This window comes from Triticum urartu, chromosome 3, assembly GCF_003073215.2.
Source record: "Triticum urartu cultivar G1812 chromosome 3, Tu2.1, whole genome shotgun sequence".
Taxonomy (NCBI): domain Eukaryota; kingdom Viridiplantae; phylum Streptophyta; class Magnoliopsida; order Poales; family Poaceae; genus Triticum; species Triticum urartu.
The window spans coordinates 709541066-709558275 of NC_053024.1; positions in this window are offsets into that span (position 1 = coordinate 709541066).

Below are 17210 nucleotides of genomic sequence, written 5' to 3' on the forward strand. Positions count from 1 at the left end.
TGATAAGCTCGAACCCAAAGCGGATAAATGCATCTTCATAGAATGCCCAAAAATAGTTGGGTATACCTCCTATTTCAGATCCGGAAGCAAAAGTGATTGTTTCTAGAAATGGGTCCTTTCTCGAGGAAAAGTTTCTCTCGAAAGAATTGAGTGGGAGGATGGTGGAGACTTGATGAGGTTATTGAACCGTCACTTCAACTAGTGTGTAGCAGTGCACATGAAGTTGTTCCTATGGCACCTACACCAATTGAAGTGGAAGCTTATGATAGTGATCATGAAACTTCGGATCAAGTCACTACCAAACCTCATAGGTTGACAAGGATGCATACTACTTCAGAGTGGTACGTAATCCTGTCTTGAAAGTCATGTTGCTAGACAACAATGAACCTACAAGCTATGGAGAAGTGATGGTGGGCCCAGATTCCGAAGAATGGCTCGAGGCCATAAAATTCGAGAGAGGATCCATGTATAAAAGAAAGTATAGACTTTGAAAGAACCACTTGATGGTTGTAAGGCTGTTGGGTGCAGATGGATTTTAAAAGAAAGACAGACAATGATGGTAAGTGTCACCATTAAGAAAGCTTGACTTGTCGTTAAGATGTTTCCCGACAAGTTCAAGGAGTTGACTACGATGAGACTTTCTCACTCATAGCGATGCTAAGAGTCTGTTGGAATTATGTTAGCAGTTACTGCATTATTTATGAAATCTTGCAGATAGGATGTAAAAAACATTGTTTCCTCGACATTTTTCTTGAGGAAAGGTTGTATGTGATACAACCAGAAGGTTTTGTCAGTCCTGAAAGATGCTGACAAGTATGCAAAGCTCCAGCAATCCTTCTAAGGACTGGAGTAAGCATCTCGGAGTTGGAATGCACACTTTGATGAGATGATCAAAGATTTTGGGTTTATACAAAGTTTATGAGAAACTTGTATTTCCAAAGAAGTGAGTGGGAGCACTATAGAATTTTTGATGAGTATATGTTGTTAACATATTGTTGATCAGAAATGATGTAGAATTTCTGGAAAGCATGCAGGGTTATTTGAAAAGTGTTTTTCAATGGAAAATTTGGATTAAGCTACTTGAACATTGAGCATCAAGATCTATAAGGATAGATCAAAAATGCTTAATAGTACTTTCGAATGAATACATACCGTGACAAGATTTTGAAAGAGTTCAAAATAGATCAGCAAAGAAGGAGTTCTTAGCTGTGTTACAAGGTGTGAATATTGAGTAAGACTCAAGACCTGACCACGGCAGAAGAGAGAGAAAGGACGAAGGTCGTCCCCTATGCTTTAGACGTAGGCTCTACAGTATGCTATGCTGTGTACCACACCTGAAGTGTGCCTTGCCATGAGTCAGTCAAGGGGTACAAGAGTGATCCAGGAATGGATCACACGACAGGGGTCGAACTTATCCTTAGTAACTAGTGGAGTAAGGAATTTTCTCGATTATGGAGGTGGTAAAAGAGATCGTCGTAAAGGGTTACATCGATGCATACTTTGACACTAATCTGGATGACTCTGAGTAGTAAACCGGATTCGTATAGTAGAACAGTTATTTGGAATTGCTCCAAGTAGCGCGTGGTAGCTTCATCTACAAGATGACATAGAGATTTGTAAAGCACACATGGATCTGAAATGTTCAGACTCATTGACTAATAAACCTCTCTCACAAGCAAGATATGAACAAACCCCATGGGTGTTGGATTCATTGCAATCACATAGTGATGTGAACTAGATTATTGACTCTAGTGCAAGTGGGAGACTGTTGGAAATATGCCCTAGAGGCAATAATAAAATGGTTATTATTGTATTTCCTTGTTCATGATAATTGTCTATTGTTCATGCTATAATTGTATTAACCGGAAACTGTAATACATGTGGGAATACATAGACCACAACATGTCCCTAGTAAGCCTCTAGTTGACTAGCTCGTTGATCAATAGATGGTCATGGTTTCCTGACCATGGACATTGGATGTCATTGATAACGGGATCACATCATTAGGAGAATGATGTGATGGACAAAACCTAATCCTAAGCCTAGCACAAGATCGTATAGTTCGTCTGCTAAAGCTTTTCTAATGTCAAGTATCATTTCCTTAGACCATGAGATTGTGCAACTCCCGGATACCATAGGAATGCTTTGGGTGTACCAAACGCCACAACGTAACTGGGTGGCTATAAAGGTGCACTACGGGTATCTCCGAAAGTGTCTGTTGGGTTGGCACAAATCGAGACTGGGATTTGTCACTCTGTGTAAACGGAGATGTTTCTCTGGGCCCATTCGGTAGGACATCATCATAATGTGCACAATGTGACCAAGGAGTTGATCACGGGATGATGTGTTACGGAACGAGTAAAGAGACTTGCCGGTAACGAGATTGAACAAGGTATCGGGATACCGACGATCGAATCTCAGGCAAGTACTATACTGTCACACCCTGATTTTCATGGCACAACACTTAAGATGATAAATCATGATAAAGTGTGGTTTGACAAAAACTTTTGCATTATTTGACTTTTTATTTGAATTGGTTTTCTCTCTGTGTTTTTCTAGTGCTCTTAAAAGTCAACATAGCTTCACCTTCTATACTTCATCTCCTTGCTCCAAACTTCTGCCCAATGATCATGCCATGTGTATAGTGCAATATAGTATTTTCTTACAAAAATAATTTGGCCAAAAAGTATTTTCTAAAAGTAGTTTTCCAAAAACCCTTGAATTGAGATTTGCACTGCAAGTACTTGATTTGAGGTATGAAAAATCTTTAAAAAGGTATATTTGAAACCTATTAGATATATGATACCCAGAAACCACAAAAATATAATTTTAAAAGTTATTTTCCTATTTTATTTAAAAGCTTTTTCTTAAGGCCAGAAATGGTCTTTAATAGGGAAAAATTATTTTATTGTTTTAAAAATATTTGAAAAAAATCAGGGAAACTCAGTGGGCATATATTTCCCATATATAAGAGTTTCAACACATGGTCATGTTCAAAATATTGGTCAAATCCCTCAAAAACCCTTCCTGGATATTTCAAGCTTTTGATATATTTACAAAGGAAATATTCTCCAAAATTTCCAAGAAAATTCTAGCATGTCACATATGACATGTTAGATGATTTTGGCAAGTATCATGTCATGGAGAATAGTATAACCCCATGAAATCCCCTCAAAACCATTTCTGTCCATTTTGAAGTTTGAGCAACCTTACATTGCCAAACATGTCCAAATGTTCTCAAACCTTGTGAACATACTCAAATGGTCTAATAATTCATCCAGACCAAATGGCACAAGTTGGAGAACATGTTATATTGATCAAAGTGCCCAAAAACCCTCTCTGACCAGAATCAAATTTGAACAAGTTTGTACTACCAACTTTCTCTCCTTGACCTCAACTCTTGTGGACATGTTCAGAGCCTCAAATGATGACACTAAACTAAGTGGTGCATCAAGGAGAATAGATTTGCATGACTAAATCTTGAAAAGTCCATTTCTGCTAATTTCTAGGGTTTACAAAACCTGCATTGGCAACTTCGCCCAAATGAACTCAATATTGGTGAAACCCCTTATTATCTCATGCCATTTGACCCTGTCAAGCCTCATGACAATAGGAGTTCATCTTCTTGCCCAAACCAGCAACAAACACCTTCTGCCATTTTACTAAAACCCCTGTTTTGACCACTTCCACTCTTCTCCATGGCCTCAACTCTTTACCACAGCCCCTCCTAGTCCCCTTTCACCTCCAGTAGCAATGGCAAACCCATAGCTCAATTATTGGAGGGGTAAAACCCCACTTTCTCTCTCTAGACAGCCCATTTCCCTCTCTCCCTCAACCTCTCTCCTCTCCTACTGGCTGTCCAGGGCATCCAAGGCCCTCTCCCCTTTGTTTACTCCTCCCTAAACAATCTAGACACAAGTGGCCGCGCCCTACAAGCCAAAGGCATGCCCTGGCATGCAATTGGCGTGCTCCAGAGCGCGCTACAGTGCACACCCGCACTGTAGCCGCCCCCTGCCAAGCACCTCCGGCCATCTCGGGCCTCCGCAGCGCGCCCGACGATGCTCCTCGACGTCCGCGTCACGCTACACTGTCGCCCCCCCCATCTCTCCCTCTCCGGCTCTCCTCGCATGCGGACAGAGCGCCGCCCGAGCGCGCCAGTCATTGCCCGCGATGGGGACCCGCTCTGCCGCATTCCCCGCTCCCTCTCTTCTCCCCCTGGGCATAGTCAACCCCCACGAGCACCCCAGGCACACTCAAACAGGCCCCCGTGACCTGTGGCGACGGCAACGAGCTCGCCGGCGCACAAGTCCACGGTGGACCATCGCGCGGCTATATAAGCCCGCCCCGGGCCGTTCCAGTGGCATCCGCCTCCTCCTCACACCCCCAAGAACGCGCCCGCACCACCCAATCAACCGCGGAGAGCTTCTATGCTCGGGATCGACCGGAGCTCCGCCGCCTCGGTCGATCGTTGATCTCGCGGTACAGCCCCTCTCCGCCCCCGCTCTTGCCCGATCTGGAACCACCAGACCTCACTGACCAATTCCCCTCTTTCTCCCGCTCCTATTGCAGCTCGGAATGAGATAACCAAGCACCTCCCGAAGCTCCTCCGCCGTGCCTCCTCGTCGCCGGCAAACCAGGCCACCCCGGCGACCAACTCCGTCACCACCCGAACGGCGACACGACGAGGAGTCCAGAGGTGCCATCAGCTCACCCCGCCGTGCCCGGAAATGTCGCCGGTGAGCTCGCCGCCCTCTCTGACCCTAGGTTGACGACGACGGCCGTGGGGCCCGTCAGTCAGCCTCACATACTGACGGGTGGGCCCCACCCGTCAGGTTTAAAACGCACGCGCGCGCGTACCGGTTCGCTGCGTCGGCTGAAGGCGTATTTTGCCTTTACGCCTTCGACGTGGCAGCCTCCCGCGGGCTGAATCCCCTCTGGGCCTACTGCACTGTGGCCCTTCTGGTCCAGTTGCACAGTGCTGCTTCTCCTTTTTCTTTTTCTGGAAACTTGCAAAACTTTCACATGATTAAATATTAATCCAAATGCAATAATTACAACTCCCATATTTTTATAAAAATCCCACCTATTTAATGGTGTAACTTTCATAAATATCCATCAAACTTTTCTGCACTATTCAAATTTAAATTCAAATTTGAGCATTTATATTCCCCTCTGAAAATCCATTTCTCCTATTATACAACTCCAAATCCATAACTAGTAATTTTCCCCTTCTTAGAGTTCCCCCTAGTATTTATCAAAAATAAGTTGACATTTTTCTGAGCACTTTGGTTTTTCTGTTTTACTATCGCCTTATTTTCTCGTTATTTTCTTGCGACGAATAGATCCCGTATTAGACGAAGTTGCTGAAGAAGAAGAAGAAGAAGGAGAAGGATTTGAAGAACTTGAAGACTTTGAAGACCAAGGCAAGCAGCCCTTTGACCATGTCTATGAAACCCTTTTTATGCATGCCATATAGCATCATATTGTTGTTGCAACGGAATCATGATGAGGAGGTAACCACTTTGATGGGTTGCCTCTATTACTTCCTCATTGATACTTGCATTATGCATGACCCTACCTTCCTATGAGGGTTATGCCGGTGGGAGTAGATAGGATGCTAAAGTAGTGCTACGCAAAAAGGGACGGGAATATGCATAGTGATGGAGACAAAGTATTTTCAAAAGACTTTTCGAAACCCCCGTCGGGTGCCACTTATGCCCGAGGGAGGCAATGAGATGGGTAACCACTTGATGACGAAGTGGTGTACCGAGGCAAGTGTGTGTGTTGTTTTCGAAAACGGATTAGATTTAAGATTTGTCGACTGTCCCAACCTTACATGCGCAACCACTCTACCCTTATATGGGAAAGGGCATTATTGATTACTTAGGCCGATACTAGCTTGGAGCCCGCATTACTAGTGACGGGGGAGAGTTGGTGCTCTCTCTCGGGACGGGGTCGTGCCAGGTAGGGCGGCCATGACTGTTTTCACAGGGCATCGGATACACCGTTGTGTCCCCTCTCGGATGTTACGATCTCGAGTGAGTCTCGTATGATGTACATCGTGAGGATACGGAACAACGAGTGGACTCCTTGTTAGTGTCGTCTAGGGAAAGATAGTGATCTGGTGCTTACCCCGGGTACTTGAGGTACCGCGGGTCGTGGATGACACGGAAGTTCCCCGGATCTTGTGGGTAAAGTGTGCAACCTCTGCAGAGTGTAAAACTATTCGAATAGCCATGTCCACGGTCAAGGACAGTTGGGCGGTGCTGCTTAAACTACGTCTGCATGTTTACAAACCAGTGTGTGTGTTTTGGATAAGTGGGAAGAACTACTTGGGTCAAGTCAAAGGAATTGACATGGATGAGTTGGGTTGGAGCCCACTCCCTTTGTGTTGATATCTGTAACCTGTCCTCTTGGTTACTTGAATTCTCCTGATGCATGTCTTACGAGTTGTTGAACATGTCATTGCACTCAAAAACTAGCTTTCCGCAAAAAAAATTACCTATATCATGCATTGTTGTATCTTGAACCAAAACATGGGTTGCTTGCGAGTACATTCTAAGTACTCATTGGCTTGCCACTGGTTATTTTATTGGCCAGGCATGAAAGAACATAATATGAAGAAGAGTACCTCGGTGACGAACATGCGAGCTAGGACGCTTCCCAGTCAGAATGCCTGTAGGGTTAAGGCAGATGGCATGGGTCCAAGTTATCGACGGAGATTTCCGCTGCAATGTTATAATCAAGACTTGACCATAATGGTCCTACTTGTGTAATACAGTATGTATGGATGTAAGACTCTTGTTATTCAGCTTCTGTGTGTTCAGTGAGCATTGATCTCTGGGATCACTGTACACGTGCATTCGGTGATCACGACTTATGAGTCGGGGTCCCTACATATACCGCTAGACAAAGGGAATTGCATACGGGATTGACTGAATCCTTGACATCATGGTTCATCCGATGAGATCATCGTGGAACATGTGGGAGCCAACATGGGTATCCAGATCCCGCTGTTGGTTATTGACCAGAGAGATGTCTCGGTCATGTCTGCATTATTCCCGAGCCCGTAGGGTCTATACACTTAAGGTTCGATGACGCTAGGGTTATAGGGAAAGTATGTACGCGGTTACCGAATGTTGTTCGGAGTCCCGGATGAGATCACGGACGTCACGAGGAGTTCTAGAATGGTCCGGAGGTGAAGATTGATATATTGGACGAAGGGTTTTGGAGTCCGGAAGTGTTCCGAAGGTACCGGGTGATGATCAGCATGACCGAAAGGTGTTTCGGGAGCCCCGGCAAGTGTTTGGGGGCTTCATGGGCCAAGGGAAGGGGGAAAATCAGCCCACTAAGGGGCTCTGCGCCCCCCTCACCTAATCCCACGTGACCAGGGGGTTTGGGGCGCCCCATCTAGGGTTTCCACCTCGTGGCTTGGGGGCCAAGTCACCCAAGGGGGAGATCCCATCTGCCCTGGCCGCCCCCCCCCCCTCCCCTAGGGGAAACCCTAGGGCGCCTCCCCTTTCCCTTACCCCTATATATAGTGGAGGTTTTGGGGCTGCACAACACACGAGTCTCTCTCTACCAAGGCGCAGCCCTACCTCTCTCCCTCCTCGTCTCTCGTAGTGCTTGGCGAAGCCCTGCTGGAGTATCGCGCTCCTCCACCACCACCACGCCGTCGTGCTGCTGCTGGACGGAGTCTTCCCCAACCTCTCCCTCTCTCCTTGCTGGATCAAGGCATGGGAGACGTCACCGGGCTGCACGTGTGTTGAACGCGGAGGCGCCGTTGTTCGACGCTTAGATCGGAATCGACCGCGATCTGAATCGCTACGAGTACGACTACCTCATCCGCGTTCTAGTAACGCTTCCGCTTAGCGGTCTACAAGGGTATGTAGATGCACTCCCCTTCCCCTCGTTGCTAGATTACTCCATAGATTGATCTTGATGATGCGTAGAAAATTTTAAATTTCTGCTACGATCCCAACAAGAAGATAGAGGTCTGGAGTTTCACCACGGTGATGCCTTCAGGAAGATAACAACACAAAAGAGTGCCGCCATCGCCGGTCTTAGCAACAAGCCGAGAACGAGGTTTTTACCCGGATCCGCTCGCTGAACCTCCATCAAGCATCCTGTGCACGGGTCACCACTGATCTTAGTCGTTATGCAGCGAGCGGGCCGCACCGGCCAGATCAAATCTGTCTGAAGGCCAGACCACTCATGGCGCCGACCCGTCTACCAGGCCCTCCATGCCGCCGCCGCCACCAATCTGAGGTCGGATAGCCCGTCACCGCAGATCCGGTCGCCGCCGCCGAACACAGCCAACGCTACTGCCTGAAGCAAGGCCGGTTGCCGCACCCACAACCATCGCCGCCAGAGGCAGAGCCAGCCGTCATGCCGCCGCCGGTCAAGGCAGGGGCGCCCGCAGCGCCGCCAAGGCCAGATCGGCCGTGCCTTCTTATGTCGTGGGGCTCCACATCATTCCCATGTCGCATGAGAGAGGGAGGCCCTCACCGCCGCTGTCAGCCCCCAGGCTATAGTCCGGTGGCGGAGAGAGGGAGGGAGGGAAGGAAAGAGAGCCCCCAGCGGCGGCAGCGGGGGGGGCGGGGCGTGGGACGCGAGTTGGACACGAGAACAAGCAGTGTGGCCCCAAATATATCTGTGTCTTCTACATGCGTGAAAACTTTCATGGAAATAGATATGTTTTGCGATTTGCATTTTTCATACTGAAATTGTAGCACATGTCCTTTTACCATTAAATCTGCACAAATATATTTAGTTTCACTGGTTTTTACTATTTTCCAAACTACCAATGTAACCGAGGAAATGCTCCTCGAATATCCTCCTCCGTGTCACACATGCGGCCACATGAGCAGGCGTGGCTGATTATGCATGATAAATGTATAACCAACCGACAGGATCATACTGGGACCGATAATGGTGATAGAACCTGCGATAGGAGGAGGACGACGATGGACCAGGAAGAGCAGTGCGGTTGAGATCCAACTCCGCGACGTGTACCTGCAAGCAGACAGGGTGCTACTTGTGGCTGGAGTCCCACTGTCTGGTCTGGCCTGAAAAGGCTCCTGCCTTACGGATTCAATGCTGCTCCTCATGTCACATGCACCGCATGCATAAGTAAAAAAGCCAATCGTTATAGAATTCAAAAACATCTCAATATTTGACAACAAACGTGTCCATGTTTTTTAGATACGTGAGTATTTTCGTGCAAAAAAGACATGTGTTGTCATTTGGATTTTCATTCTCAGAAATTTGCATAAATGCAGTTAATTTCGCTGGTTTTACTGTTTTCCAAACTACACATACAACCACAGAAATGCTCTTATAATCTCCTCCTGAATCGTTAAAATTTATTTTCGAGAAGACCATGGAGTCAGGTAAACTAGACTTGTCTTCTGTAATATTTTTTTCATAAATTGTTCGAGGCTACTTTGAGATCTGAGTTGATGTGAGTGTGATCGTACACCTTGGGGCCTATTTCATTCATGCGAATCTCAAAATACATTAATATGGTTTGTTTGGCTGCGTCACAGCAAACTAAAAGGCTCGTCCCAAGAGATTATTTTCTTGAGGGAATTTCCTAGAGATTTGAGTTTGCCTATAAAATTTAGTACAAAAGAATCGCCAGAAAAAATTATGTAACATTTAATATACAAATCAAACCACCGGTCTAAGAAATTTCTCAAAGGATTCCGATCCTCCAAAATTTGCATAATTTTTTTAATCAAAGGGCCTTGATTGTTTAGAGCAACTCTAGTAGAGTCGCCATAATTTGAATCGCCAAAGTGTTGTGGAGACAATTGCCAAAAAATATGGAGGCTCTAGAGCTAGTCGGTAAAATCCAAAATCGCTAAAAGCACAACCTTCATATTTCCTCTTTTCGAGTGGGATCAATTTGTCATTTGCCTACCTACCATCAAATTTCTCTCCCGCCATGTTCTCACCACATGCAGGAAATTATAGAGTGCACTCTATAGTGTACTTTTCATGCTCCATATATAGAGGTTTGGCGGTTAGATATGGAGCTCCTTTCGTAAGATATGACGATTTGATAGCTATGACGACTCATCTAGAGCTGTTTTTTTAGGGTTCGTGCTTCATATGGCGATTATCATGTAGTTTTGGTGGATATTATGACTCAACTAGAGTTGCTCTTATGAGGTTGAAGAGAATGAGAGGACATCTTTTGTAGAGCATGTGCTGACTGACTACAAGGATAAATTGCTGGTGGGTGGTGTGGAACCATAACTATCGTGAGGTTTCGAGTCAAAACTTTGGACGAAAGACAGTTCACACGCTATTGCTATCAATAAAGTCTAGATGATTTTCTTTTTATTGAGAGAAATTACACTCGATGATTTACCAGAGCAAGTTGATCGTGTGCCCGGGCGTGTGGTGCCCATCATACAAGATGTGTCAGATCCAACTTTGATCAAGCACGGTTAGAATATAACTTATCCTATATACCTACAAGAGTGATTCTCACTAACTTATTTATCCTGACATGCAAACATGCCGCATTATCATGCAACCATGCATGGAAAAAGACTCATCACCACATGCAGTGGCGTAGCCAGGCCCCAGGCTACTAGGGCCATGGCCTGGGACGTGGCTCTACGATCCTTTGTATATTGTAGGTATTTTAGACATTGTAGTCTCAGTAGGTACTGTAGCTACAAGGGCTGGCCCGGGGCGTAGCCCAGCCCTGCCTACGCCACTGACCACATGCAACCATGCATGATTAAATACTTTTCATTCTAGTACTCTACTTATATTCAATAAATATTTTACAACTATACATAACAATTATAATAAGTCTTGTGTATTTTAAGTTTGTATTCATGAGTTATTAATCTAATGTTTATACTCCAAACAATCAAATCTCATTGAAATATATTGCAACCGATCCCCGCAACAACGTGCAGGGTATCATCTAGTTCACATAACACCTGGTAACAAAACCATGATAGATAATAGCATACTTAGGCCATGTTTGATAGCGAAGTTTTTTCGAAGTATTCTAAGAATGCTCTAGTTTTTAAGAATACTATAGTTTCCCTGAGAAAAAACACAACCTTTCAGTTGCCACACCCCTGGAATTATTGATAGATAAATAAGTTTTAGGTTTCAACTAAGCAACAATCCAACTCCATTAAAAACAATATATAGAAAATAGTAGGGCTCGGAAAAAAATCAGATATATAATTCAAATTAAATCATGTTATGATAACTGCTAAAATATGTAGAAAAAAATAATGGTCTCGAATGCTACAGTAGGGTTTGATGGACATTTTTTCTAGCGATTGGCAACTATGAGGTGACTAGCACCTCCCATAGGCCAGTTGGTGCCACTGCGGGTTTATTGGCCTTCCGTCAGACGATATGGTGGTGGGAGTGTGGGGAAACCCCGGATCCGTGTGTCCGGTCGGTGTCCTATAGGGTCTCCATGTCTTTGTTGACGGTGGAGTTAGGGGAGTGGCAACGATGGGAATAATGGTTTTTTAGCTTTCCCCATGTTGTTGCCCTTCCTCGAAGTGATTCCGCGAGTCGAAGTATGGTGTCTTTGGTTTAGCGTTTGTCCACATAGAAGGAAGACAGTGTTGATATCTTCAAGGACTTACATGTAATTTGTATTCTTGTAAATAACTTCTTTTATGGGCTGATTTTATTCAATATATGTGTTTGGGCTTTTTTGAAAAATGGGATCATATCAAATGTAAACCTTATTCATCCATAGAGTGTCATAAAAATAAAAGGATAAAACAATGGTCTAAAGAGACCAAGCACTTGAGAAGCTTGTGGACTGCGGACAAGCTTAATGAACAACGAAAGGCCCATATGCAGGTCAAGTGTGACCCAACAAAACAAAGCAAGAAGGTTCAGGCAATGAAAACACACAAATGATGCTAGGGCCATATGTTGCATGTACCGATTCCTAATAGGAATCGCCTACAAGCGACGTCTAGCAGGCTGACCCGTAGCGAGGTTCCTTCACTGCGAGTTGTAGGTTTTATGTGGATACAGTTTTCCTTCGTTTTATATTTTTTTACTTTGGTTTTATTTGTTTTTCCATGGTTTTCTTCGGTTTGCCTTTGTTTCTACATTTCCTTTGGTTTTTCTTCATTGTAGGTTCGTGCAGGTCTTGTTTTTTATGTTTTTCTTTTTTGTTTTTCTTTAATTTTGTTTGCTTTCTCAACGGGTTTCTTTCATCATTTTGCTTTGGTTTAATTTGTTTCTCATTGATTTTTTTTCTTTCTTTGTTATACTTTCTTTTATTTTTTTTTCCTCATTTTATTTTGGGTTTTTATTTTTATTTATTGTTATTTTCCACATAGGTCTTCTTTTATAGTAGCAACGCACATTTTGTAGAGTACATACGAAACATTCTTACAATACATTTTGAACATTTTTTATATTTTATGTTTTTTGAATACTTTTTTCGTAAAAAGTCAAATTTTCTCAAAAATATTTTACATTTTTAAAATGGAAATTAATATATTATTTAACCTTTGGGAACATTTTATAAATTGTGAAAACATTTTTTATACCGATGGAAATTTTCTTTAAAATATCACATACATTATTCTAATGGTACTCCCTCCATTCCAAAATATAGTGCGCCCGCGCTTCCCGAGGTCCAACTTTGACCATAATTTTAACCAATAAGACCAACTGCGGCAGGAGAAAAAATTATATAATTGAAAACTTCTTTCGAATACGAATTCACTGATATAATTTTTTTCCCGCCGCAATCGGTCTTGGTAGTTAAATTTACGGTCAAAGTTGAAGCACAGGGATAGAGGAAGCACTACATTGTGGAATGGAGGGAGTATGAAACATCTTTTATACAATATGATACATTTTTGAACATTGTATACATTGTTTTAACAATGTGAGGGAAACATTTCTGAAACTCATGAAACAATTTTTAAATGGTATGTACATTTTTTAAATGTTTGAATTTTTTTGGAATTATGCGACATTTTGCATATATTATAAAAAAATTAAAAATGGCACATACATTTTTGAAGGATGTGGCACTTTTTTAATGTAGCAAACATTTTTTATACACATGATTAACATTTTTCTTTAGGCGTTTAAAATTTTTATGAATGAAAAACTTGTTTTAATAATTATGCAAATTTGTTTTTGTTATTTATTTTTAAAATATTACATAATATAAACAAAATAATACAAAAAAGCGACATAAAAAGTTGAAGAAAAATGTGCATGACATCAACTCCCTGAAGCAAGCCATTTCGTAGGCGCCGCATTATGCGGTACATAGACGCACCCCATAAAAGATATGTGTTGATCGCTACTAGCATACCAAGCTGAGGCAATCCATTAGGAACTGAAAACCGAGCGCTTCAGCAGTGAACGGAACTAGTAGATTCCTTGTTGGTTTTAGGAACATTCATTCAGGTATTTAATTTCATCAGGTTTTTTTCTTTATGTGCTTTTTCCTTTGTTTTCCCTTTTTTCTGGTGTCTTTATTAATTCATAAACATTTTTTTAATCCACGAACACTTTTCAAACTCACAACGATTAAAATCGAGATTTGTTTCAGCCATGAAAATTTTCTAAATTCATAAACAATTTTTTCATTCAGGAACAATTTTCCGAACTTGCGAACAGTCTTCAAGTTTGTGAACATTTTTAAAATTCACGACCATTTTTTGAATTCATAATTTATTTCCAAGTTAATGAACTTTTTAAATCCATAATTTTGTTAACATTTCGAATTCATGAACCTTTTCAATTCTGCAAACAGTTATCAAAATATGAACATTTTTTGAATTTGTGAATATTTTTTAACTGAAGAATCTTTTTTAATTCATGAATATGTTTGAAAAACTCATGGACAGTTTTTGAAATCACTAACATATTTTAGGTCAAGAGCATTTTTAAAATTCACGGGCATATTTTTAAATTCGTGAACATTTTTAAAATTCAGGTTCAATTTTTGAATTAGTAATTTTTTCCAAATTTATGAAAATTTTAAATCTATAATTTTGTTAGCATTTCATATACTTTTTTGGAATATGAGAATATTTTTTCGAACTCATGAACCATTTTCAAATCCGCAAACATTTATTAAAATACATGAAAAAAACTTGAATTCATGAACATGTTTTGAATTTGTGACTATTTTTTAATTGAGGAATCATTTTTATTTCATGAATATGTTTGAAAAACTCATGAAGAATTTTTGAAATCCCTAACATCTTTTAGTTCAAGAGCATTTTTCAAACTCATGAACATATTTTTAAATTTGTGTATACTTTTAAAACCGTGAAATTTTTTGTATTCGTGAACAACTTTTGAATTTTGCAAACATTTTTCAGTTTTTAAATATTTTCTAAATTCATATTTAGTTAAAACGAAATATAGCTCATAATTAAAAACACTCATTTGCGGTCGCTGGGAGGGCTGTCGGGAGATGCTTGCTCGCGCTGGCTGGAGGAGACTTGTGTGGTGGCCTTGGCCCATGTAGCAGCTGGCAGCCTGAGGGACGCGATGCTTCTCTGCTTGCAACAAGCGATATATGACAGTATCCACGGAAAAAAAGGAAGGCCATTTGCCAGCATATTGAGTTCTGAGGAATTTATTGCGAGGGAGTAAAGATAGTGAGAGGGAGATGGCCATGTACTTTTTCACAGATAGAGGCTTGCTCCATTTGATGCTCGTTGTCTGGCTATTGTACTTTCATCCAAACTGGCCAAGGATAGATTGATGGTACAGTCTCAATACAGATATATAAATAAATCATAATATTATAATTGATTTTTTATACTGCAAATCCATAATGGAATTAACTATCACATATCAAAAGTTCCACCACAGAAATTGCATAGATGATCAAAATAATGTTCGGCAGCTTATATGATCTGGACATGGTAGCGAAATGAGAGAGAATGCTACATGGTTACATCTAGAACCAGAGGTCTAAGGGTGATCTACTAGTCTACTTACATCTCATCAGGGAGCAGTTTTGAGGTGATCTTGATGAGTAACAATGATGAATTTTCCATTCGGCGGAATGCCATAGCGGAAATAGGATACTTTTCTCTTCCTTTATAGAATATTTTGATTCGGCGGTGATGGTGGAATTTCATACATAATTTATGGTAGGCCTAACTCATATAGAAGAGGGAAACAGTCGAAGGGCATGCTCAGAAACCATAGGTGAGTTCCCCTCCCCCTTCCTTCATGCACCCAAGGAATGCTACACCCCTATCCCTCAGGTGTCATTTGGCGAGCTATGTGATCTTCTTGGAACTTGCTCCTAAATTGCTGCCCAATTTTCCTTCAAACTTTACGAAATCACAAACATTGCCAACTTAGGCTTTATGACGATAATCAACAAGGTCAGTGCCAAGAATAACAATAGTTTAATAAATTACAAAAATATGCAATTAAACTTCAAAAGGGATTAGTGTGTGAACAATTAACGTATCAATGGAGACCGCCGCGCACCAGCCTCTAGTTAATGAACAATCGAAGGTGGATGACACGATTGGCCACCACGCTCATGCAGCTCAAGGTAGCACAATTAAGGGCACTCCCAATGCATTTGCTCTTATCACGTAATTATAGATAGTGCAAAAAAAATTAGAGACAAACACCACAATGCATTGTCTCTCTTAGATGTTGTATAAAGGTGATATTGTGTTTAATTCATTTAGTGGTCGTATTTGTATCTTAACCTTGTGGCCGAGATTTTGTGAAAAACACGAAGATAAACCATGCCGCATCAGAGCATTATACACACTACATACAAAAACAAGTTAAGAGCCATATCTCCGCTACATACAACCCCCCACTATCTCCTCTTTAAATATATCTTCTTTGTGTAGAATTATCTTTAATTGAATTGCCGTAGTGTAGACTATTAGTGATTAGGTGAAGATGATTAAGAAGTGAGTGGAACAGAACTACGCCTGATGGGCATCTAGACTGGCCACACATACCAACACTAGTATTTCCTCCGCACTTTATTCTCAGTCGTATGCAACCAAGATCAAAGCAAAACACACTTAACTTTGAGGTTCTCAGAAAAGAATGAAGTACTTGTTGATATAAGTAGTCTATTGTTATTAATCAAGGAGGTCACATTCGGATCTGACTGAAAGGAAACAACTGATTTGAGCAGTCCTTCTTAGCTACGTCCAATGGCCAGAATTTATGAGCAAGCTAGCTAACATGTTGATTTTGCATCACAGGATCTCGCTTGTCCACATGTAACATATCAATCATGCCCCTAGTGTTCAACTAGCCATGCCCCGCACGGCGGCACGCTGCGCCCCATCGATGAGCTGTGTTTATACCTGGCCAAACCTTGGGCCGGGCCGGGCTTCGGGCCGGGCCTAGCCAAGCCCGAGCCAAAAAACCTGGGCCCGAGCCCGGCCCGGCAGGGCCATCGGGCCTAGTTTTTGGGTCCAAGCCCGGTCCAAACATGCAAAAGCCCGCCGGGCCTCGGGCCTCGGGCCGGGCCCCTTCAAAAAACTGCAAAAATGACGGGCCCGGGCCTGGCCCGGCCAGGCCATCGGGCTCAAAATCTAGGCCCGAGCCCGGCCCGGGAGCAGCGTCAGGCCGGGCCGGGTTGGGCTTTTTCGGGCCGGGCCTGTGTTTGAATATGTTGTTTTTATTGTTTACAATTATACTTAATTTAAAGCAAGAGAGATATATAGATGAGATTGCAATCATAAAAAGATAATATGAAAAATGACACAATTATTGTCACCGTACGTATTCCATCTTAGAAAACAGGAAGTATACATGATGGTACTTTTCTAGTAAGATCAAACAAACACGAAACATTCACTTCTAACTTAGATCATTTCGGTGGAGCCCCCTGCATGCTTGGTGCTTCCGTGCTTGTGATAAAATGATAGAGGGCATTTACAAATTGTTACATGCAATCTTCAGGTGACTTGGCACCGGTGCACGTGATGATTGGATCTTCATTGTATGGACGTTAAGAGTACATTCATAGTGGTATCATGTTGAAGAAATTATCGCATATTTTAGCTAGGATTCTAGTCTGCCTTGTAAACTCATTTTACTGGATAGTTATTAGAATGGGCCATGTTGAATTGTCATTGATTGGTTCATGTTTTCTCTTGCATTGAAGCAGATTTCCCATTTTGACTTTAAATGAATTTGGCGCCATGTGCGCCTCTCCCTTGTTC